This window comes from Salvelinus sp. IW2-2015, linkage group LG23 (genome assembly GCF_002910315.2).
Source record: "Salvelinus sp. IW2-2015 linkage group LG23, ASM291031v2, whole genome shotgun sequence".
NCBI classification, from domain to species: domain Eukaryota; kingdom Metazoa; phylum Chordata; class Actinopteri; order Salmoniformes; family Salmonidae; genus Salvelinus; species Salvelinus sp. IW2-2015.
In genome coordinates, this window is record NC_036863.1 from 22,359,346 (window position 1) to 22,386,359 (window position 27,014).

Sequence of the window (27,014 nt, forward strand, 5' to 3'; positions counted from 1 at the left end):
ACAATACAGGTTTGCAAAGCTCTTATGAGACTTCACCAATAAGACTCATAGCTGTAATCACTGCCAAAGGTGTTTCTAACATGTGAATCCATATCTAATCAAGGTATTTTAGTGTTGTTTATTTCTATTCATCTTCAAAAATTATAGATTTTTTAAAGAGTGTTTTGTGTAGATCGTTGACAAAAAATGATAATTAAATCCATTTTAATCCCACTTTGTTACACAATAAAATGTGAAGATATCCAAGGGGCTGTAGACTTTCTATAGGCACTGAATGAATCACAGGTAACTGCCAAAATAAAGGAAACACTTGAGTAAATGAGGGATACAAATTACTGTAGCTATTATTATTTTACTACTGGCTAAACATAATGTAAACAACTTAGTACTTTGACCAACATATATCCCAATCCCAGTATGCACTATAAATATTGCAAGCTTCTAATGGATTACAGGTAGACCTCTGATTAATTTTGTATCATACATTTTGAATCTCGTGCTTTAATGTTGCGCTTTGCCCATAAACTTTTCTCTGGCACATTTACAGGTTCTAAAATGCCTTTATTTTTACCTGCGGTGGCCGAACAAATCTTCAAAGACATACAGAAGACAGAAGAGAAAACTCTAAGTGAATTATAGCTTGAAAAAAAACACTAGTTATCTCATCTGTGAATGTCATGCAAACACATCTCTAGTCGGGTGTGCTAGCCAGCAGATGGCACTGTTTTTATGGCTTTGTTATGACTGACCATTTTGTCTGAGTTTCCTGTTTTTATCACATCTGTTGAGACAACACAGATGTTTGTCTGAAGACAACTCTCATTGGACTGAAGACTGTTCCATTAATTGTATCAGCCAGCCATATTCTCCCTTCAACATTTTGGACATGAATTTAATTCTAACCGTTTTTTTGTAATTTCTCTCTTTACTATACACCACTGAGATTTCCTCTCTCGCCCCCTCAGATTATCACTCAGCCTGGTTCAGTCATCACCAGTAGACTATGTTTGTATCATAGACCAGACTTTGAATAATGGCCTCTGGATCAAAGAGATCAAAATGAACTCCTCCAGTCCAAACCAAATGTTGAACATCCTTGAAAACATATTTCAAGAAAAGATGACCAAGTGCTGATTTATAACCTGAATCTTTCCTGTGAATATAGTATACCCTATAGCAGGCTTCCTGAGATTTAAAGATAGATGTGCTATTGCACCAGAAGGAGGACTGCAAAAGGCATTGCATGATGTGGGCTAGGGAGAGATAGTAGKCCTAGGCTATTCTATGCCCTTCATGATGTCAGTAGCTACACTCCTCTTCATTGAGGTCAAGCCCTTACTTTCTCCAGAAGCTGTCAGCCTACTCCTCTCTTACTGTCTTCATGATAATTAAGGATATAAAAGCAAATTGCGAATTCACTTTTCATTATACTGTCTGAGGAATTATCTAGTAATGAGGGCACCCGAGTGGCGCAGTGGTCTAAGGCACTGCATCTCAGTGCAAGAGGGGTCACTGCAGTACCTGGTTCGGATCCAGGCTGCATTACATCCGGCCGTGATTGGGTGTCCCTTAGGGCGGCGCACAATTGGCCTGGGGTAGGCCATCATTGTAAATAAGAATTTGTTTTTACCTGACTTGCTTAGTTAAATAAAGGTTACATTTAAAAAAWAAAAAAWAAGATCCTATTTTAGGCCTATAGCTTATTTAAAACCAGATAGAGAAATGATTCTAACTCCATCACTGTTTTTGTGTGTTTTCATTGCAGTTGCTGATGATCTGCTCATTGAGTGTTACTGTACCTTTCACCTCTATTTAACCTGGGATTCTTCTCATGGTGTTGCACCAGACCCTTTCTCATCATGGACACACCTTGTTTACCAATAATCACATTTACCATTCCAGACATATTTTTTGCCAATTCTACACACGTCACATTTAAGGTCACTAAAAATAGTTTAGAACACTCCACGACAATCAAAATACACCACAACACAATAGTCATAGCTTTTTGTAAGGGTGATCCTTCTAGAAACTGTCTCACGTTACTGAAACTGAGTGAGTGTGTTTTATTGGGGAAACTGGTGGGCGAGTGAATGGCCTTTTGTGGCCACAGTGAGATGGAGATGCCGTCACTGTCACCTAAACAGACATACCCTCCCTTATTGGTTGGCTGGTTGGTGAGGCATTTCCTGATGTAGTGGGTGCTGTGGCCATAGCTGTGGCTGGGTCACATCCTGTCCTGTGTTTTGTTAATCCTGAAGGGTAATTTGCCTGGTTTAGTATTTTCTCCATTAAAAGAGCTAGCCTTAATATGGGCCCCTCTCCTTGCCTGTCCCCTGTCCCTGTCTCTCTCCCAGGATAAGGTTTGTGTTTGGCTCCTGTGCCCTGCAGGCCCTGGACCTGGTGGACCAGCGCTCTGTCACCTGTGTCTCATCCTCCAGTGGACGGACAGCATATCAGGTGAACATCTGCTACCCACTTTGTACTAGGGTTTAATACTGGTGACCGGTATACCGAGATATCCCGACGGTTACCGTGGACTTACAGTCAGCTCCAAAATGATTAGCACCCTTGATAAAGACTAACATAAAAGACTGTATAAAATAAATAATACAAACACAGCTATATTGTATGCAGAAAAAGGGGAAATTATATTATTTTATACCGATACAGTTGCATACATACATACATACACATATCTTTTTTTATATATATATATTTCCTTTATTACCCTCCAACCCTTCCACCCCTCCCCCAGTTGGAGCAAACTAGTGAACAACAACGCTTAGGCCTGTATTTCCAGCTTATACATACTGTAATATATACACTGTACTATATACATTTTATGGACACAGTCTATTTTACAATAGATTTATTTAGTTTGTTTTTAATTCTTGTCCTTCCTTTACCCTCAACCTCTCCCATATATTTATGATGTCCATCCGGTTCTATTTGCCATATCTTTCAAACTGTGCTCTTTCAAAAAAGTTCTTAACATATATTGCTGTGTTTATTCTCATGGAAAACAACCTAATCCATAACCGTTCCCTACAGTACCAGTCCCAGACTCCCTGTAGGTCATGTTGTCTTGGCTGATAGCAGGGCCTGCCCAGTCCAGTCAGTGTAGTTCAGTTGTGTTCATTGTGACTTAAGTTTCCTGTAAATGCCTTCGACTGCTTTTATATAATGGGACAGAAAAAAACACAATGAGGCTAAATACAGACAGTGGTTTCTGTTTCTTTAGGATAAATTGTTTTATCCCCTTTCCCTCGAGGTTTTGGTGACCTCTGTGGTCAATTGATGTGATGTTTATTTGAAATGATTAAGCTATAATATGATGTGGTTCCGGGCACAAATTCAGTTCTACATTTCAAAAGAAATGTAAATATTTTTAATKATCTGATTAAAACATATGTGAGTGAAAAGAAAGCACAAATCCTACCATGCAGATAAAGTGTTGGAAAGCCTAAAAAGAAACAAGAAGATAAGTCTTCCAATCACACAATTTACAACATATAGTCATGTCCAAAATTATTTGATTCCTTGATAAAGATAAGCCAAAAGACTGTATAAATGAAAATCCCCTATTGAAAATCCCCTATTTTCATTACTTTTTCATGACTTAAGACACATTCTAAAATGTTTTATGAGTTGGAGAACACATTGGGAGGGATCTCTGAACATTCCTCCATACAGAATCTTTCCAGATCCTTGATATACTCCATCTGCGCTACACCGCTGGTGTGCTTGGCCAAAGACCTCTATTTTTGTGTCATATGACCATAAGCACCGGTTCAATCCAAGTGCCATTGTAGGCGGATCTATGGTCAGATGTTAAGGGGCTATTTTGCTTCTACTGGTGGAACCCCATTGAAAACCTGTGGTTTGAATTGAAGAGGGCAGTCCATAAGTGAAGACAAAGGATATCAAGGATCTGGAAAGATTCTGTACAGCATCAGTGAGCTGTGCTCTCTTCCAATATATTTGGAGTAACTCATTACCGTGGCTTTGTTGTTCTTTAAAAACATAAACCCCCAAAATCATGAAATGCTAGCTATGTCATTTCTCTTAGATAACTTTTTCTCCTCCTGTCTTTTACTTTTTGACCACTAATCTTTAGGGAGGATGTGATTTGAGAGCAAATGTCACCTAACTATTGTTTTCAATCTACCCCTCCACTGGACCTTTCTGTCCATGGAGAAAAGGAGGTCATTCAGAACTATTGGGACACATCCCGAGGGAGGAAGTGCGTAAATGTGTGGGTGTTTGTGTTTGGGATAACCTGATCTTCATTTAGGTTAGGGTGTCTTGTTTTGTGGTCTGAGGGGGAGGGTACACCATATTTGGGCAGTTGAGATTCAAGGTTTCCTCTGATTCAGTATTGGAAGACCTTTTGTTTCTCTCCTCCCCTGAATTCTTAGCCAGGAGGAAATACTTTGTCCTTCTCTGAATTTAATTGAACTTTGGTCTCCAGGGGATTTTAATCAACATGTCAATTACATTATAATGGGCAATACAACAATGCAACCTGGGACAACTGTCCAAGTGGCACAACGTTGAATGTTATGGTGTTGTTCATGGTGGTGGAGGATTGCCACAGTACCTGCTTCCTATTTTTCATCCATTTGGCAACCCTCCAAATGAAAACCAGGGCTATTGACAGTGCATATTGTTTTATTTAAAAAAAGAGTGCGTGTTTTATGTTCTCTCTTTAAAATGCCTTGCTGCAGAATCCCTAGTCAGACAGAAGCCTACAGCCCAGTGTCTGTATTACCTTGTTTGTCACACCCTGATCTGTTTCACCTGTCTTTGTGCTTGTCTCCACCCCCCTCCAGGTGTTGCCCATCTTCCCATTAACCTGTGTATTTATACCTGTATTCTCTGTTTGTCTGTTGTCAGTTCATATTGTCATGTCAGGTCTTACCGCCTTCCTGTTGCTCTAGTTGTGTTTCCTAGTTTTTCCCGGTTCTGACCATTCTGCCTGCCCTGACCCCGAGCCTGTCTGCCGTCCTGTACCTGCCTGACTCTGACCTGATCACGAACCTCGACCTGCCCCGTGTTTCTAATAAATCTGAGAACTGTACTATCTGCCTCCCGTGTCTGCATCTGGGTCATATCCTGTCGTGATATCGTCAGCCCTGGCTAGAGGCTCCTATAGTTCTAGTGTGGGATACTAACTGATAGTAGCCATGTTGCCTCATGAGTTTGTTTTACATAAACAAGAGGTTGATAAATGCGACTCYTGCTTTCCCTTCTCCTCTTCTTCTCTTCTGCTATCCCTTCTCATTTCCCAGTGTTCAGTTACACAGATTGTAGTTAGTTATGCTTGCCAAGATATCTTGTAGTAGTGGTCTATAGTTTTATCTATAATTGTAAATCATTGTTAAAAACCTGCCCTACTCTCTGTGTTCCACGCTCATAACCAGGATGTAACCCATGGAGTTCCAGATAATTACCTGGTTGTTCTGTATCATGACTACAAATATCACCTTTCTGCTTGTGAAGGACACAATATGCTCCTCACCCCAGTACCCGAGGACACATGATGAATGAATCTGTTTGATTGATTGCACATTATTTAGCACCACTTATGGAAGACATTAACTCAAGAATACATTTGTGAGACAAGTGTGAGTATTTCTGTCCAAATCATTGAAAAATAGGCTAGGGGACCTTATGTAGGCTGTTGGGTGGACAGATGTTAGCAGGGGTACTCTGCCCTATCTTTTACGAAAACATTTCCCAGAAAGATTCCAGGAGCATTATTTAGGGTAAATCTGTCAGCATCATGTAGGTGTCTGGCCACTGTCATCTCACCAACCCACACGTCTGACTCTGTCCAGCAGCTCAATGCTTTTATGAGGTCAGAAACTTTAGTGTCTGGAACCATGACACAGTTACTTGGCCGTCACTTCTGAGGAGAAGCTTGCAATAGCACCTAACTCAGTCAGAGGAGCTTAGCCTAATACTTGAACCCCCTTTTCCTATGTACTTTGTAGCTCTGGGCTAGGGAGAGGAGCCGCTCTGGGACTTGTTGCTCTGGTCTTTGTTTTATTATTGTGCCTGCTGTGAAACTAATGAATAAGCTGGCCTTTCCCCTGCTCATAGCTTGCTACTGTTTGTTTGCCACATTGGCTCATCCATAACTTTAGGTGACCTTTTCCRTGAGAATATGAGGTTGTGCACTGGTTGACAGTTGTGACCCATTGGTTGTGACAGGGCACAGAGAACCAGGGAAAAGTTTTTGGCGGAATAGCAACATGCTCTTTTGAAGCAGCTTTTCAAAGGGTATAATTCTTGGAAAGCAACTTTTTTTATGCTGTAATTTCTGCAACAAAAAAATGTTTTGTTGACATACTGTATCATTAAGTATCCGACCTTGTAGGTATCAGGTATCAAGGTAAGACCCAGATGCAGACTGTTGAAGTAACAATGTTTATTGTAGCAACAGGGGCAGGCAAAGACAAGTCAAGGCAGGCATGGGTCGATAATCCAGAGTAAGAGCAAAGGTACAGGACGGCCGGCAGGCTCAGGATAGGCAGAGGTCGGTAATCCAGAGGGGAGCAGAGGTACCGATCGGCATGCAGGCTCAGGGACAGGCAGAGTGGTCAAGCAGGCAGGCTCAGGGACAGGCAGAGTGGTCAGGCAGGCGGACTCAGAGTCAGGACAGGCAAGGGTCAAAACCGGGAGGACAAGAAAAGAGAGACTGGGAAAATGCAGGAGCTGAGACACAAACTGCTGGTTGACGCAAACAAACAAGACGAACTGGCAACAGACAAACAGAAATGAAAGGTATAAATACACAGGGGATAATGGGAACCCTAAAGATTGGAAAGCTGCCACAGTCACCCCCCTCTTCAAAGGGGGTGACACTCTAGACCCAAACTGTTATAGATCTATATCCATCCTGGCCTGCCTTTCTAAAGTCTTCGAAAGCCAAGTTAATAAACAGATCACTGACCATTTTCGAATCCCACCGTACCTTCTCCGCTGTGCAATCCGGCTTCTGAGCTGGTCACGGGTGCACCTCAGCCACGCTCAAGGTACTAAACGATATCATAACCACCATCGATAAAAGATTGTACTGTGCAGCCGTCTTCATCGACCTGGCAAAGGCTTTCGACTTTGTCAATCACCGTATTCTTATCGGCAGACTCAACAGCCTTGGTTTCTCAAATGACTGCCTCGCCTGGTTCACCAACTACTTCTCAGACAGAGTTCAGTGTGTCAAATCGGAGGGCCTGTTGTCCGTACCTCTGGCATTCTTTATGGGGGTACCACAGGGTTCAATTCTCGGGCCGACTCTTTTCTCTGTATATATCAACGATGTCGCTCTTGCTGCGGGTGATTCGCTGATCCACCTCTACGCAGACGACACCATTCTGTATACATCTGGCCCTTCTTTRGACACTGTGTTAACAAACCTCTAAACGATCTTCAATGCCATACAACACTATTTTCGTGGCCTCCAACTGCTCTTAAACGCTAGTAAAATTAAATGCATGCTTTTCAACCGTTCGCTGCCCGCACCCACAGCCCGACTAGCATCACTACTCTGGACGGTTCGGACATAGAATATGTGGACATCTACAAATACCTAGGTGTCTGGCTAGACTGTAAACTCTCCTTCCAGACTCATATTAAACATATCCAATCTAAAATTAAATCTATAATCGGCTTTCTATTTCGCAACAAAGCCTCCTTCACTCATGCCGCCAAACATACCCTAGTAGAACTGACTATCCTACCGATCCTCAACTTCGGCGATGTCATTTACAAAATAGCCTCCAACACTCTACTCAGCAAACTGGATGCAGTCTATCACGGTGCCATCTGTTTTGTCACCAAAGCCCAATATTCGTCGCCAGACCCACTGGCTCCAGGTCATCTATAAGCCTTTGCTAGGTAAAGCTCCGCCTTAATCTCAGCTCACTGGTCACGATAACAACACCCACACATAGCACGCGCTCCAGCAGGTATATCTCACTGGTCATCCCCAGAGCCAACACCCCCTTTCCTTTCAGTTCTCTGCTGCCAATGACTGGAACAAATTGCAAAAACCGCTGAAGCTGGAGACTTATATTTCCCTCACTAACTTTAAACATCAGCTATCTGAGCAGCTAACCAATTGCTGCAGCTGTACATAGCCCATCTGTAAATAGCCCATCCAATCTATCATCCCCATATTGTTTTTATTTACTTTTCTGCTCTTTTGCACACCAGTATTTCTACTTGCACATCATCATCTGCACATCTATCACTCCAGTGTTAATTTGCTAAATTATAATTACTTGCTACTATGGCCTATTTATTGCCTTACCTCCTCACGCCATGTGCACACACTGTATATAGACTTTCTTTTTTTCTATTGTGTTATTGACTGTACTCTTGTTTATTCCATGTAACTCTGTGTTGTTGTTTGTGTAGCACTGCTTTGCTTTATCTTGGCCAGGTCGCAGTTGTAAATGAGAACTTGTTCTCAACTAGCCAACCTGGTTAAATAAAGGTGAAATAAACATTWAAAAAATTAAAAAATGGGGAAGATGGGCAACACCTGGAGGGGGGTGGAGAAAATCACAAAGACTGGTGAAACAGATCAGGGTGTGACAGTAGGTGGGTCTTAAATCCCAAATATTTAAGACCCACCTACAAGGTCAGATACATAAATCTGTCAGCAGCATCATGTAGGTGTCTGGCCACTGTCATCTCACCAACCCACACGTCTGACTCTGTCCAGCAGCTCAATGCTTTTATGAGGTCAGAAACTTCAGACCCTGGATTTAGTGTCTGGAACCATGACACAGCCACTTGGACGTCACTTCTGAGAAGAAGCTTGCAAAAACACCTACCTTACTCAGTCTGAGGAGCTTAGCCTAATGCTACTTTGTAGCTCTGGGATAGGTAGAGGAGCCACTCGGGGACTTGTTGCTCTGGTCTTTGATTTATTTTTATGTCTGCTGTGAAACTAATGAATAAGCTGGCCTATCCCTGCTCATAGGTTGCTACTCTTTGTTTCCACATTGGCTCATCCATAACTTTAGGAGACCATTTGGCCACAGCATTGGGTACTGGCTAATATTTTGAATATTAGGAACAATTAAACATATATGTTTAGCTCTCTGCAGTTGCCTTCTCTTTGTAAGGATTAGACCTGATATGTGTAGCAACACCAGCCCTGTTTTGGTGAGTGAGATTGACATGTCTACTGTAACTAAGCCAAGACTACACTGTTTCTTAACAAGGGGAATCCATATTTATGACCATAAYACAACCATTTCTTAGGTTTTGCTACAATAAATGATATTGAAGAAGTGTTTTAACACTCAGAGCACCGGAATTCCATAACTCAGCGTTTCCCAAACTCGGTCCTCGGGACCCCAAGGGGTGCACTTTTTGGGTTTTGCACTAACACTACACAGCTGATTCAAATGATCAACGTTTGATGATTAGTWGATTATTTCAATCAGCTGTATAATTCTAGGGCTAAAACCAAAACGTGCACCTCTTGGGGTCCCGAGGACCGAGCTTGAGAAATCCTGCCATAACTATAAAGGCCATGATGGTCATTCTGACCATTTCTATTTAAATTGTATAAATATTGCTAAATGAATACATTTTAACTCAGAAAAAAAAGAAAAGTCCCCTTTTCAGGATCCTGTCATTCAAAGATAATTTGTAAAAATTCAAATAACTTCACAGATCTTCATTGTAAAGGGTTTCAACACTGTTTCCCATGCTTGTTCAATGAACCATAAACAATTAATGAACATGCACCTGTGGAATGGTTGTTAAGACACTAAAAGCTTACAGACGGTAGGCAATTAAGGTCTCAGTTATGAAAACTTAGGACAGTAAAGAGGATTTCTACTGACTCTGAAAACCCCCAAAAGAAAGATGCCCAGGGTCCCTGCTCATCTGTGTGAACGTGCGTTAGGCATGCTGCAAGGAGACATGAGGACTGCAGATGTGGCCAGGGCAATAAATTGCAATGTCCGTAGTGTGAGACACCTAAGACATGGCTACAGGGAGACAGGACGGACAGCTGCACCTGCACAGGATCGGTACATCCGAACATCACACCTGCGGGACAGGTACAGGATGGCAACAACAACTGCCCAGGTTACACCAGGAACGCACAATCGCTCCATCAGTGCTCAGACTGTCTGCAATAGGCTGAGAGAGGCTGGACTGAGGGCTTGTAGGCCTGTTGTAAGGCAGGTCCTCACCAGACATCACAGGCAACAATGTCGCCTATGGGCACAAACCCACCATCGCTGGACAGGACTGGCAAAAAGTGTTCTTCACTGACGAGTCGAGGTTTTGTCTCACCAGCGGTGATGGTCAGATTTGTGTTTATCGTCGAAGGAATGAGCGTTACACCGAGGCCTGTACTCTGGAGCGGGATTGATTTGGAGGGTTCGCCATGGTCTGGGGCGGTGTGTCACAGCATCATCGGACTGAGCTTGTTGTCATTGCAGGCAATCTCAACGCTGTGCATTACAGGGAAGACATCCTCCTCCCTCATGTGGTACCCTTCCTGCAGGCTCATCCTGACATGACCCTCCAGCATGACGATGCCACCAGCCATGCTGCTCGTTCTGTGTGTGATTTCCTGCAAGACAGGAATCAGGAATCAGTGTTCTGCTATGGCCAGCGAAGAGCCCGGATCTCAATCCCATTGAGTACGTCTGGGACCTGTTGGATCGGAGGGTGAGGGCTAGGGCCGTTCCCCCCAGAAATGTACGGGAACTTGCAGGTGCCTTGGTGGAAGAGTGGGGTAACATCTCACAGCAAGAACTGGCAAATATCGTGCAGTCCATGAGGAGGAGATGCACTGCAGTACTTAATGCAGCTGGTGGCCACACCAGATACTGACTGTTACTTTTGATTTTGACCCCCCCTTTGTTCAGGGACACATTATTCCATTTCTGTTAGTCACATGTCTGTGGAACTTGTTCAGTTTATGTCTCAGTTGTTGAATCTTGTTATGTTCATGCAAATATTTACACAGGTTAAGTTTTCTGAAAATTAACGCAGTTGACAGTGAAAGGAAGTTTCTTTTTTCGCTGAGTTTATTATGTTAAAATAGGTCATAAGAAACCTCAGGACACCAAATGCAAATAGAATCAGTCAGAGAATGTATTGATTGAATGTAAATGTAAATACTAAAATAATTATAGTGTATTTTCTGACTGTAAGACAACAGTCTGCTCAGTTTGCCTGTCCAAACTACACCTAAACTATATTGAAACTAATTTCACACATATAATAAAAGATGTGGCCTAAAGACAAGATTAAATTGACAATAGTCTAATGGCTGACAATATTATCAATTGTCAATTATGCGATGGGTCGATCTAATCCTGGATGCTGATTGGTTAATGCCTATTTACTCTGTTCCATCTCACTGCGCAATCCACTGTCTCATCAGCCCAGGCAGGCAATTTATAAAATGTATCTCTACTATGAAAAGCATCTATACATTATCTTCCATTTATTTTAAACTAGCATTTGATTTTCAACAGCGTAGATTTGTATTAACCTTGGTGTCTGTTTCTCCGACATTTGTAACATTGTTTCAATATTGAAATTCGATCTCCAGCTGTCCCATAGTAATGAACGTGTCGGGAGTCGGGACGAGACAGACAGGTGGACAGCTTTTCTCAGCCAGTTGAAATTATGAATCAGCTGGCATCATTTTTATGGACAAAGAAATGTCAATAGAAAACAGGTAAGCTACCTTGCTGTTATTCTGGCTGCACCGTTTGACGTGACTGTAAGTTAGCCGTAGTTGGCTAGCTAGCAAGCAATGGGTAAGAACGTTGCCAGCTAGTATGGCAATGGAACATTTAGAACGAACAACTGGGTAGATACAGAACAAAAATGCTTAACGACTGGGTCACGTCTCTGGCAACTGAACCACCAGCCGGCTTGGGTAGCAAGGTCTATATCTCGTGGAAGGATAAAATAGTATGAATAAATTCAGCAGAATAACTTTTTTTATGAAAATATATCAAACATTATTTGAATATGTTGGTAACCTGTTGTTTAAAAGTGATACTACCCTCAAAGCCAGTGTTTGGAGGATATATTGGCACGGTTTGCCGGCCCTCGAATTTGTCTCGGGCCTAACAACACCCGTGCCAATATACACCCATGCATTATCACTTAAATAGAGAATGAAGAAACTGATGACCTGCGTAGCGTGCATTGCCAAAGAAGCAAGGAGCTTACCAAATAGCACTTCTTCCATATCATCCTACAGAGGTCCCTGCAAGCCARACATAATAAACCTATTTTGCCAAACAACTGTACAAATTGCACATATGGTCTCTGTTTCAAAATATGACTTTTTCCGAAGAATAACCGTAACTCAATGCATTCCTCATGTGAGTAGGCTAATGGTGACAATCCGCAATAGCCATTTGGGATATTCCATTATATTCTTACTGTAAAATATATGTGTGTTGACTGAGGCAGGGCAGGGCAGGGCCTGTGATGTCTGCTAAACGAGCAAGCTGATTTCATTGGTGTGGTGCAGCGATAGCCTTGGCTACTAAGCACAGATAAATGCAACTCAAAACATGCTATTCTGTTATTTTGAAATTAATGGCCTCGTATCATGTTTTTCATGACCTACTTACAGTTGAAGTCAGAAGTTTACATACACCTTAGCCAAATACATTTAAACTCAGTTTTTCACAATTCCTGACATTTAATCCTTGTAAAAAATCCCTGTTTTAAGTCAGTTAGGATCACCACTTTATTTTAAGAATGTGAAATGTCAGAATAATAGTAGAGAGAATGATTTATTTCAGCTTTTATTTCTTTCATCACATTCCCAGAGGGTCAGAAGTTTACATACACTCAATTAGTATTTGGTAGCATTGCCTTTAAATTGTTTAACTTGGGTCAAACTTTTCGGGTAGCCTTCCACAAGCTTCCCACAATAAATTGGGTGAATTTGGCCTATTCCTCCTGACAGAGCTGGTGCAACTGAGTCAGGTTTGTAGGCCTCCTTGCTCGCACACGCTTTTTTAGTTCTGTCCACACATTTTCTATGGGAGTGAGGTCAGGGCTTTGTGATGGCCACTCCAATGCCTTGACTTTGTTGTCCTTAAGCCATTTTGMCACAACTTTGGAAGTATGCTTGGGGTCATTGTCCATTTGGAAGACCTATTTGCGACCAAGCTTTAACTTCCTGACTGATGTCTTGAGATGTTGCTTCAATATATCCACATATTTTTCTTTCCTCATGATGCCATCTATTTTGTGTAGTGCATCAGTCCCTCCTGCAGCAAAGCACCCCCACAACATGATGCTGCCACCCGCGTGCTTCACGGTTGGGATGGTGTTCTTCGGCTCGTAAGCCTCATCCTTTTTACTCCAAACATAACGATGGTCATTATGGACAAACAGTTCTATTTTTGTTTCATCAGAGCAGAGGACATTTCTCCAAAAAGTACAATCTTTGTCCCCATGTGCAGTTGCAAACTGTAGTCTGGCTTTTTTATGGCGGTTTTGGAGCAGTGGCTTCTTCCTTGCTGAACGGCCTATCAGGTTATGTCGATATAGGACTCGTTTTACTGTGGATATAGATACTTTTGTACCTGTTTCTCCAGCATCTTCACAAGGTCCTTTGCTGTTGTTCTGGGATTGAGTTGCACTTTTCACACCAAAGTACGTTCATCTCTAGGAGACAGAACGTGTCTCCTTCCTGAGCGGTATGACAGGTAGGTGGCCCCATGGTGTTTATACTTGTGTATTATTGTTTGTACAGATGAACGTGGTACCTTCAGGCGTTTGGAAATTGCTCCCAAGGATGAACCAGAGGTCTGCAATTTTTTTCTGAGGTCTTGGCTGATTTCTTTTGATTTTCCCATGATGTCAAGCAAAGAGGCACTGAGTTTGATGGTAGGCCTTGAAATACATCCACAGGTACACCTCCAATTGACTTAAATGATTTAAATTAGCCTATCAGAAGCTTCTAAAGCCATGACATTATTTTCTGGAATTTTCCAAGCTGTTTAAACGCACAGGAGTGTGTATGGAAACTTCTGACCCACTGGAATTGTGATACAATGAATTCTAAGTGAACTAATCTGTCTGTAAACAATTATTGGACAAATTACTTGTGTCATGCACAAAGTAGATGTCCTAACCGACTTGCCAAAACTATAGTTTGTTAACAAGAAATGTGTGGAGTGGTTGAAAAAGCGAGTTTTCATGACTCCAACCTAAGTGTATGTAAACTTCCGACTTCAACTGTAAATTAAATATGAATGGATTTCTTTGTGATTGTGTACATTAACACTGGAAAGACATCATAATGACTCAAAATTAATTTCAATGTTTAATTACACCGCCATTTTTAAAATCATGTCCCCCTCATCCTTGACTTTTCCTAAATAAGTCTATATAACACACTGTCATTGTTAGAATGTTAATATCACAAACAGAACTGGAGTTATAACCAGTTTTAGGAGGGCATGTAATGGTTTTCACCGGCCTGCTCCGCTCCTTCTTTGATAGTTGAATGTGCCATGCCCAGTTGATAATCACCCCGATAACTGCCTCGAAACTGAACCTAAACTATACCAAAACGAATTTCACACATAACAGATGAAATAAATGAAGTATAGTATGATGTGGGAAAATGGGTAAATTGATGAGTGAGGGGGAAGTGAAATGATGCAGAATTATGTAATCACCAATTGTGAATGAAGAACAGGGCGGGACATTTTATTGTATTCATCTATTCTAATTATAATCTCAAAACGGTGTAGTCTATATCAGTCCACCGAATCAGTCGGTGGACTGATATAGAATAGTCTACACTACACCTACTTGGAGTAGTCAGGGCCAGATTAAAGGAAAACTCCACCCAAAAACTATTTTGGTATTTGTTTCATTAGTCCATTGTTGATATAGACCCACATGTTTTGCATGTCAGCAATCAAGTTTAACATATGTAACTTTTGAAATACAGAAATATGGCCGTATGATGCATTTACATGGCCGTATGATGCATTTACATGGCCGTATGATGCATTTACATGGCCGTATGATGCTGAATCTTTTTTAATAGCACACAAATGACCGAAATGAGTGGCTACTCTGACTGACAAACTGAGATCAATCTGGTCTTGAATTCAAACCAACAGTAGCCCAGGCCATTGAAGCGACACACAGATTGTACAATATTAACAGGAAATACATATACAGTATATACAGTACCAGTCAAAAGTTTGGACAGACCTACTCATTCAAGGGTTGTTCTTTATTTTTACTATTTTMTACATTGTAGAATAATAGTGAAGACATCAAAACTATGAAATAACACATACGGAATCATGTAGTAACCAAACAAGTGCAAAGCTGTCATTAAGGCAAAGGGTGGCTACTTTGAAGAATCTCAAATATATTTAGATTTGTTTTACACTTTTTTTAGTTTTACACTTTTTTACTACATGATTCCATATGTGTTATTTCATAGTTTTAATGTCTTCACTATTATTCTACAATGTAGAAAATAGTAAAAATAAAGAACAACCCTTGAATGAGTAGGTCTGTCCAAAAATAATATTGGTTCTACAGACAGATTAGTCTCCTCTATTCAGCAGTAGCCATTTGCTTTCAAACTGTATGTTTTTCCCGCRATTGTATTTTGAAATCTGCAAAAGGCAGACCGACATCCGCAACCAACCATGGAAATATAATCCATAGATGGCAGTTCCCATTAAAGCCAGGACTGACAACCATTGCTTGTGTACCCATGAGTTTCACAGTCAAATAGCCAGGGTAAGAGGTTACAAAACCCTTCTATGGATTATATGTCCATGGCCACAATGCAACAACCTACATATTTATCAGGTATGAAGGTAAGACCCAGATGCAGACAACGTTGAATTATCAATGGTTTAATAATCCAACAGGGGTTAGGCAATAGACAAGTCAAAGCAGGCAGAGGTCAATAATCCCAGAGGTGGGGCAAAGGTACAGGTAAGCAGGCAGGCTCAGAGTCAGGACAAGGGTCAAAACCAGGAGGGCGAGGAAAAATAGAGACTGGGAAAAGCAGGCGCTGAGAACAAAACTGCTGGTTAACTTGACAAACAAGACAAACTGGCACTAGACAAACAAAGAACACAGGTATAAATACACAGGGGATAATGGGGAAGATGGGCGACACCTGGAGGGGGGTGGAGACAATCACAAAGACAGGTGAAACAGATCAGGGTGTGACATATTTGGAGTGCATGCTGCCCAAACTGCGTTAATTGCCAAAATAAAGGAAACACTTGAGTTAATAAGGGTTACAAAGTAAATGTTATGGTGTGGGGTGCATTTTCCTGGCATGGTTTAGGTACACTTATAGAATCTATGCCATGGCGCATTGAAGCTGTTCTGGTAGCTCATTATGGCCCAACACCCTTTATTTAGGCAGATACCTGTATGCGCTTGTTATAAAACTTAATCCACAGTTATTTTTTTCTACATTATTGATCCACTGTGGCTAAATTATGCTCTCTGGTGTATTTTTAACATTGAGAGCGGGCTCCTGTGTTTGGATAAAACATTATTATAATAACAAAAAAAAGACATGCGCCCCCTACAGGCTGGGGCCCAGCCCCTGACTCACACAATTGACCAGTCACATGTATTTATTATGCAGTTTATATATATATTTTTATTAATCAGTTAATCAGTTACAATCAAGGCAGGTCCCCCCAGTTACCCATGTGGGCCCACTACCTCCTCTCCTCCCCCATCTGATGATTAGTAGAGCGGCAGCAGGCAGCAGCAGGCTGTCTACACTCATTGAGAGCGGGCTCCTGAGTCTTCCTGGGGTTGGCGGTTGCAGTAAAAAAAAATGAGGCCCTATATACTACATGTATAATATATACAGTATATATTTCCTCTATAATTTCTGGGGGTAAAAATTATTAGTATTTCATTTTTTGCTTCCTCTTGGGCCCCGCACGGACCTGGGCCGGGGGATTCAGCCATGTTAACCCCCTGCATTAAGCCTGCCCTGGGAGAAGGCTACACAGTGAGAGCATGAGTCATTTACAATGGCAAGACCAAGAATACAAAATCTGAATAAAAACGACTCAGATGGCAGGAACAAATGTATCATGACATCTCTGATGATTGTTATTCTGATTTATGCTGAACGACTTTCCATATCTGTGAAAGGATTCATATCGAGTAGCAAGTGAGCGAGTGTCTGATGTTTTGGATCAGCTGGCATGGCTGTACCCAGGTGAGAGGAACTTGTGTTCTACAACATTCTTGACTTGGCTGCTATTAACCCACATGTTTTGTTCAAGCAGTGCATGAACAACACCATGAGCAGGAGAGAGTCTGTCACACGGGCTACGTGAGAGACATATGAAGGCCAAGGCAGCAGCAAAATTGCACACAGCTCCCGGGGAAGAAAAGCTGCAAGGTTGGCAGACGCACTCGGAACAACATCTGTTTCAGCTGCAAGTGACTTGTTCGTGGGAAGTGTTTGCTTCAAGTGAAAATGACAAAGATTTGTGGTGACTGTTAGGGCATGGGCATGGGATAATCGCTAAATGAGACCCAGCTGTAGCATGAAGACGCACACCATACTGTATGCATGAGCAAGGCCACAAATAATGTATCCAGTAACTCACAATAATTGACTCTTTTTTTACCTCTGTTATATCGACACAGCGGCTGATGGAAGGCTACTAAGTCAGAATCTGCACTACAGCGAAGCCTAATCAGACATGCCCGTGCTCATTATGGTTATTACACTCTAAAAAGAAAAGGTTCCTGGAGGATCCTTTATGGGTTCTTCAAATTGAAACTGGGGCAACCCCTATAAGTTCTTCAAATAACACCCATTAATGGTTCCTCAAATAACCTTTTGGGGTAAAAAGTTCAACCCCCATTATTATTATTATTATTAATAATAATCAGCATAACTATAACACTTAGTTGTCAGTGTTTATTATGGTTTTAGTTAAAACATAAAAGCAGAATAAAACAAATGTGAGGTAAACATCCAGCAGAGCCCCAACTCCATTGGCTATATCCTCTAGCCTGTTGATGTTGATGTGTTGAATGTCCTTTGCAGGCTATCCATAGCCAGAATAATTTTGAAGTGCATGGTGATCGAACAGGTTTCCTATTATATTCATCAGCGGTGTAGGGAGGGTGAAGTCTATAAATGCAAAAAATTATAATTATACAGAGGATTAGCACCTTGGTTTTTGTGGTAAATGTGAATGCAAAATGTTTTCACTTTTGACCATGATTTTCATACACATACCTTGTTCATAATGTAGAGATGTAACAGTATAGCTTCCGTCCTTCTCCCCGCCCTTACCTGGGCTCGAACCAGGGACCCTCTGCACACATCAACAACTGACACCCACGAAGCATCGTTACCCATCGCTCCACAAAAGCTGCGGCCCTTGCAGAGCAAGGGGAGCAACTACTTCAAGGTCTCAGAGCGAGTTACGTCACCGATTGAAACGCTATTTGCGCGCACCTCGCTAACTAGCTAGCCATTTCACATCGGTTACAGAGAGTCCTTTGGGATCTTCATTGAAGAGTTATGGGAGGAAGAAGATGGCTGCTGTGATGGAGTCCTATAAGGTTTTAGATAAACCATTAATACAAATTAACTGTAGATGATACATGTGATCTGCATAACATTATGCGGCAACCCAATACCAATTGTACATACCTTTGTGTGACTTCTCATCAGTATACAAGCAGACACAGACACACACAAATAAGGGATCAGTTTAGTCATCTGCGCCCAATGCAGCAATAGCCTTTAACGTATTCTTACATATTCTTACCTCTTTTTTTTATTGATATCCATTGAACTGTTTCAATTTTCTGATTTAGAAATAATTTTAAAAGGGGAGAAAGTGTCAAACAACAGCCATTTGAGTAAAACTCACGGACGATTAGTAAAACTTAAACCAAGTTTATTGACCCATTGGGTCATACAGCTGCATTAGACAAAGACATGGTTCCACCAGTGGTAGTATATATACCACAATTTGGGTGACGTCCTCCTTCTCTCTAAACATTACATCTTTATTGCTAGGCAGGAAATTTAGTGATGCGCATAATAAACTGTTCCTTCTCCTTTAATGTGACCTGACCTAACCTCGGCCCCCCATTCTTCAAACCACATCTCTCCACCCTTATCAGTGCCTGCCAACATGTGATTGCCTTTCCTTTACTCAGTACCAAGCTTCCAAGCTTAATTGTCTCCACCATATACATTCCTCCTACAGTTAACAATGAACTTCTGGTGTAGAAATTAGACTATGGCACTCAATATTTCAATAGGATACCTGATAATTAACAATATTTAATGTTTAGAGTCAGATCTCATCAAYGGTATCATCATAAAGACAATTTTAATTTAGATCATAAATGGAGAAACCTTACCTTAAATTGAGATTTTTACATTTTTCAGTTAAGTGCTAAATTCAAATCAAAACATTTGTTTGGGCTGTTAGGTTCCTGCAAGAACCCCCAAGAACTAAATAGGTTCCTCAATGAACCCCACCTCCTATGGGGTTCTTGGAAGAAYCTTTAAGGGGCATTTTTCAGTGCCAAGAAGCCTAAGGTTCTTCAAGGGACTTTGGGGATCTTAGAAGAACCCTCATTGAACCCCTAATTGTTAGAGCAGGCAATGTGAAATGATACAGTGTGTAACGATTGTCGTCGGGAGAAGGAGAAGAGGACCAAGGTGCAGCGTGGTAAGTATTCATAAATACGTTTCTTTAATAAATATGAACACTAACAAAACAACAACACAACAAACGAACAGTTCTGAAAGGTGACGACAAACACTAAACAGAAAATAATCACCCACAACTCAAAGTGGGAAAACAGGCTAYCTAAATATGGTTCTCAATCAGAGAYAACGATAGACAGCTGCCTCTGATTGAGAACCACACATGGCCAAACACAAAGAAATAAACAACATAGAACACCAGACATAGAATGCCCACCCAAACTCACGCCCTGACCAACCAAAATAGAGACATAAAAAGGATCTCTACGGTCAGGGCGTGACACAGTGAATTTGCTCGTGGTGCTCACAGCTCAAATTATACAGTACCAGTCACAAGTTTGGACAGACCCTCTCATTCCAGGGTTTTTCTTTATTTTTATATTTAATAATAATAGTGAAGACATCTAAACTATGAAATAACACATATTGAATCATGTAGTAACCAAAACARTGTTAAACAACTCAAAATCTATTTTATATTTGAGATTCTTCAAAGTAGCCCCCCATGACCTTCATGTCTTAAAACCTCTCTAGGCTAGATGGGACGCTACCGTCCCACCTGACCAACATCCAGTCAAAGTGCAGGGCGCCAAATTCAAACTACAGACTGGTAAATATATAACATTCTTGAAAATACACATGCAATATGTCAAAATAAAGCTTAACTTCTTGTTAATCCAGCCACGGTGTCAGATTTCAAAAAGGCTTTACGGCGAAAGCAAACCATGCGATTATCTGAGGACAGCACCCTATCAAACAAACACAGACAATCATATTTCATCCCGCCAGGCATGACACAAAACTCAGAAATAACGATATAATTCATGCCCTACCTTTGAAGAGCTTCTTCTGTTGGCACTCCAATATGTCCCATAAACATCACAAATTGTCCTTTTGTTCGATTAATTCCATCGTTATATCTCCAAAATGTCCATTTATTTGGCGCGTTTGATCCAGAAAAACACCGGTTCCAACTCGCGCAAAATGACTACAAAATATCTAATAAGTTACCTGTAATCTTTGTTCAAACATTTCAAACAACTTTCCTAATACAACTTTAGGTATTTTTTTACGTAAATAATCGATCAAATTTAAGACAGGTCGTGCGCCATAAACCACAACAGTACACTAGACTCGACCCTCGTTCTGAACAGCCTTACTTCTTCATTTCTCAAAGGAAAAACATCAACCAATTTCTAAAGACTGTTGACATCTAGTGGAAGCGATAGGAACTGCAAGCAAGTGCCTTAGAAATATAGATCCACATAGAAACCCCATTGAAAAGAGAGTGACCTCAACAACAACAAAAAATCCTGGATGGTTTGTCCTCGGGGTTTTGCCTGCCAAATAAGTTATGTTATATTCACAGACATCATTCCAACAGTTTTAGAACCTTCAGAGTGTTTTCTATCCAAATATACTACTAATATGCATATCCTAGCTTCTGGGCCTGAGTAGCAGGCAGTTTACTTTGGGCACACTTTTCATCCGGACGTGAAAATACCGCCCCCTAGCCTAGAGAGGTTAAAGAAACGATGGACTGTTGTTTCTCTTTGTATATTTGAGCTGTTCTTGCATAATATGGACTTGGTCTTTTAACAAGGCACACATGTTAATTGAAATGCATTCCAGGTGACCACCTCATGAAGCTGGTTGAGAGAATGCCAAGAGTTTGCAAAGCAGTCATCAAGGCAAAGGGTGGCTACTTTGAAGAATCTCAAATATAAAATATATTTTGATTTGTTTAACACTTTTTTGGTTACTACATTATTCCATATGTGTTATTTCATAGTTTTGATGTCTTCACTATCAATGTCGATAATAGTAAAAATAAAGAAAAACCCTCGAATGAGTCGGGGTGTCCAAACTTTTGACTGGTACTGTATGTAGCAACACCGTCGAACATGAAAACAAATTCTAAATGTAACAATACTGTAGCACAACAAAATACAGTTGAAGTCGGAAGTTTACATACACTTAGGTTGGAGTCATTAAAACCCGTTTTTCAACCACTCCACAAATTTCTTGTTAACAAACTATAGTTTTGGCAAGACGAGGCTGTGTAATCTTCTGAATTAATGCCCTCATGCGTCATCTTCAGAATGGGGCTGGAGCTGAGTCCATCACAAAGTATGGACAGTGGCATAAAGTACTTAAGTAGAAATACTTTGTACTTTGGGCTATCTGTTCTTTACTATGCTATTTCTATTTCTTCAACTTTTACTTCACTACATTCCTAAAGAAAATAATGTACTTTTTCTCCTTACATTTTCCTTGACACCCACAAGTACTCGTTACATTTTGAATGCTTAGCAGGGCAGGAAAATGGTCCGATTCACACACATATCAAGAGAATACKTGGTCATCTCTATTGCCTCTGATCTGGCGGACTCACTAAACATAAATGCATCATTTGTAAATKATGTCTGAGTGTTGGAGTGTGCACCAGGCTATCCATACAATTAAAAACAAGAAAATGGTGCCGTCTGCTTTGCTTAATATAAGGACTTTGACATGATTTATATTTTAACTTCTACTTTTGATACTTACGTATATTTAGAACCAAATAGTTTTAGACTTTTACTCAAGTARTATTTTACTTGGTAACTTTTACTTTTACTTGAGTAACTTTCTATTAAGGTATCTATACTTTTACTCAAGTATGACATTGGGTACTTTTTCCACCGCTGAGTATGGACTAAGTGTCTGGTATGGCCAGGAGTTGTTGTCTGGCATGCGAGTTTAGGTATACTTTACAGCTACAGTATTTTTTGGAGTATATGCAATATTTGGAGAAACCTGGCTAGGTTTATGAGATTATTGTCTACCACTTTTAAATCCAATAGATGTTTAACATGCTCCCTCTTCCAGACACCAGGGGTGTATTTAGTGATGTAAAACATTGTGGATGTTTCAGTAAAAATAGAATGAACAGACCTGACACAATTCCATATTCTATCTGACGGACAATCATAWCTGTTCTACACCATACATTTATTCCTATCTGAATGTTCTGTAACGTAACATCATCCTGAACAAGCCCCAAGGTTTAATGACACATGGACAAGTACAGTAACCCCAACAATGCAGTAATCTATATCAATGTAATAATACAAATAACAAGGTAGAACAAAAACACACAATATATACAAATAAGAAATAAGAAGAACACGATAAAGTAAGTAAGCATACTATATACAAGGTCAGTTACAATACCATATTTACAATGTGCAGGGATACTGGATCGATTAGAGTAGAAATGTGTAGGGGTAAAGTGACTAGGCATCAGGATATATGATAAAACAGAGTAGCAGCAGCGGTGTATGATGATTGTTTGTGAGTGGGTGTGTGTAGAGTCAGTATAAATGTATGTGTGTGGTGAGCAAATAATGGATTGAGTGTTTGTAGTGTTGATTGGAGTGTCAGTGTGCATAGTGTGTAGGGCCCTATGAGTGTGAATGGAGACAGTGCAAAAATAAGAATAAAATACAAAAGTCAACACAGATTGTCCGTGTAGCCATTTTGTTTGCTATTTAGTTAGCTATTTAGCAGTCTTATGGCATGGGGATCGAAGCTGTTCAGGAGCCTGTTGGTGTCAGACTTGATGCACTGGTACCGCTTGCTGTGCRGAAGAGAGAACAGAGAGAACATTCCATGGCTTGGGTGGTTGGAGTCTTTAACTATTTTCCGGTCCTTCCTTTCACACCGCCTAATATAGAGGTCCAGGATGGCAGGGAGCTCAGATCCAGTGATGTGCTGGGCTGTCCTGACCACCCTCTGTAGCGATCAAGGTAGTGCTCGAGGCAGTGCTTTTGCCATACCAAGCAGTGATGAAGCCAGTCAAGATGCTCTTAATGGTACAGCTGTAGAACATTTTGAGGATTTGAGGGCCCATGCCAAACCTTTTCAACCTCCTGAGGGGGAAGAGGCACTGTCGCGACTTCTTTACAACTGTGAGCGTGGACCATTTTAAGTTTTTAGTGATTTGACACCGAGGAACTTGAAGCTCTCGACCTGCTCCACTACAGCCCCGTCGATGTGTCTGGGGGTGTGATTGCCCCCCCCCCCCCGTTTCCTGTAGTCCACGATCAGCTCCTTGGTCTTACTTACGTGAAGGGAGAGGTGGTTGTTCCGGCCCCACAATGCCAGGTTACTGACCTCCTTCCTGTAGGCTGTCTCATTGCCGCCGGTGATCAGGCCTACCACCGTTGTGTCGTCAAACTTGATGATGGTGTTGGAGTCWTGCATGACCACGCGGTCGTGGGTGAAGAGGAAGTACAGGAGGGAACCAAGCACACACCCCTGTGGGGCCCTCGGGTTCGAGGGTCAGCGCTGCGGGGGTGATGTTGCCTACCCTCACCACTTGGGGTCGGCCTGTAAGGAAGTTAGCAGGATGTGTTAGGGCTCTTTGGAGGAGCTCAGGGATTTGTGAGATAAGGATGAGATGAGGTCAGTGGGAGCTTGTTTCACCTCATTCCTCACCCTGTTCTACTGATCGACCGTTTTCAGAGCTCCTTCCTCAGCTGTTGTGAACATGTGTGGAATTGACTCAAGCTGTTATCAATGGCAGACAAAGGCAGTATAAGTACGAACAGAATTCACATCATTTTTGGAAAACTTTGTTCGATCAAGTACTTGCTAGAGACACAAGACATTCTCTCTCTTCTACAACACTGTGATGATTCAGAGAATCTTTCCATGGTTGTTTATTTCCTTGTTTGCATAAATCCACGGTCCAGGACACCTGTGTTTTTGTCCAGCTCTGCCTTTGTCTTTGACTCCTACTTGTTGTTTTTGTTACAGTGTCTGTAGCGGTCTAAGGYACTCCATCTCAGTGCTTGAGGCGTCAATACGGACACCCTGGTTCGAATCCAGTCTGTATCACAACCGGCCGTGATTGGGAGTCCCATAGAGCGGCTCACAATTGGCCCAGCGTCGTCCGGGTTTGGCCGGTGTAGGCCATCATTGTAAATAAGAATTTGTTCTTAACTGACTTGCCTAGTTAAATAAAGGTTAMATTTTTTTAATTTWAAAAATTGTTTTGTTGAAGGTGATGGTCGGGTCAGGGCTGCTGTACACTTTAAATCAAATCAAATGGTATTTGTCATATGCTTTGTAAACAACAGGTGTAGACTAACAGTGAAATGTTTACTTACTGGCCCTTCCCAACAATGCAGCGAGAAACATCGAAAAATAATAGAAACATAATAAAACGAGGAATAAATACACAATGAGTAACGATAACTTGGCTAGATTCACGGGGTACCAGTACCGAGTCGATGTGCAGGAGTACGAGGTAATTGAGATAGATACTGTATGTACGTATGGGAAGGGGTGAAGTGACTAGGCAACAGGATAAATAATAAGCAGATGGGTCAAAAGAGTTAGTGCAAAGGGGGGGGGGGTCAATTCAGATCATCTGGGTAGCTATTTGGTTAACTATTTAGCAGTGTTATGGTTTAGGGGTAGAAGCTGTTCAGGGTCCTGTTGGTTCCAGACTTGGTGCATCAGCACCGCTTGCCATGCGGTAGCAGATAGAACAGTCTATGACTTAGGTGGCTGGTGTCTTTGACCATTTTTAGGGCCTTCCTCTGACACCGCCTGGTATAGAGGTCCTGGATGTCAGGGAGCTCAGCCCCAGTGATGTACTGGGCCRTGCGATTGGATGACAAGCAGTTGCCATACCAAGCGCTGATGCAGCCAGTCAAGATGCTCTCAGTGGTGCACCTGCTACACCTCCTGTCACTACTGCCCCTGCCCCTGCCTTCACTTACACCGTGCTCAGGAAGAACGAGAGCCTGCTGGTGAGCACAGAGCAATAATAACGTATTCATATATTAATAGAACATACAGCCATAAACTGCAAAGACATCACACAAAACCTATGCACGCATGCACACTCACACACACAAACAAACACAAACACACACACACACCACCTCGTCGGATCATGCTCTATGTCTTGGGTAATGCATAGATCCTGAGCAAGACAAGATACRGAATTCAACCTTTCAGGGTTACTCCCTCCCAGAAAGTGCTCACATGTTAATCTGTATAACAGTAGCACTGAGCAGACAGGGGATATTTTGGTCAGGTTTCATCTTTGATTTAGGGTTTCTATTTGCTACAAAACAATGTGGGCTACTAGCTACACCTTGAATAAGGACAACTCCAGTCCCTAGAGAGGCAGAGCTAAAATCAACCTGAGAAACAGAAAGCAGCAAGAGACTAAAGGGTCAACCATAGTCTTATATTCTTATATGTCCATGAGATAAAAGAGACACTGGCAAGACACTGGCACTAGTGGTCCTTTTACATCTCATTTAAACCTGTCCATCCCATATGACACCCAGGAGCCCAAAACCRAAAAGACCCCAAATCCCATCAACMCTCAGCTGCCTCTGAATATTTCCCTGAAAACAGAATACTATATATCCATACTTCACAGTGAGGTTGACCACACTACTCCCCCTCTCTCCCACATAGAGCCAAAGCTGTCTGTGTTGTTTTAAGGGCACGGCAGACCTTGTCATCGTCATTGCGACCCCGTCATGTGTCAGTTAGGGCAAATCAGGGCCAGACCAGGGGTAGGGCCACAGTCTCACTGTAGACCGCGTCATCATCCGCATCATTGGTCTACGTCTATCAAACAGAACTAGGTCACCCTAGTGGGCCACTGGGGGTTTCACATGGAGCGTACTGCCTGGACAGTCTACAGACCATGAAAGCCCAGGCTCCCGGCTCCAGGACCGCAGACCAGCAGGAGAGAGACCACTGTGTACTGAACTGTTACTCTGAAAAGTATCCCTGAGATGATGGAACTTATTTTTGCCAAATGTTTTTGGGGAATATAATACATTCTTCCTACCTTATTACATTGGTATGACAAATACTGACGTTGTGGTTATTAATTTTTTTAAATAAATGTAATAACAGTAAGTTAAAAACAAATGAGTCATACCAATATTAATCATGATGATGATAAGCGTATCTGAAAACTTGCCTGAAGTTGAATTCTGTCTGTGTGACACACACACACACACAGAAAAGAAAAGCTGCACACTCTCATGGCTCCAATGCATTAGATTTAATAAGCTAGCTAAAATTTCTAACATTCCTCCTCCTGTGTCAGTGTAAGCATATCCTGGTGGCTTACCTCAGTCATGCCATGGGACTGTCCCAGCAGGAAAGCTATATCAATCCCAAAACAGACACGTAG

The 27,014-nt window shown here is 41.5% G+C and overlaps 1 pseudogene; it reads left to right on the forward strand.

The window, feature by feature from the left end:
• Positions 1-555: 555 nt before the first annotated feature.
• LOC111950514 (zinc finger SWIM domain-containing protein 7-like) lies at positions 556-27,014 on the forward strand (annotated as a pseudogene).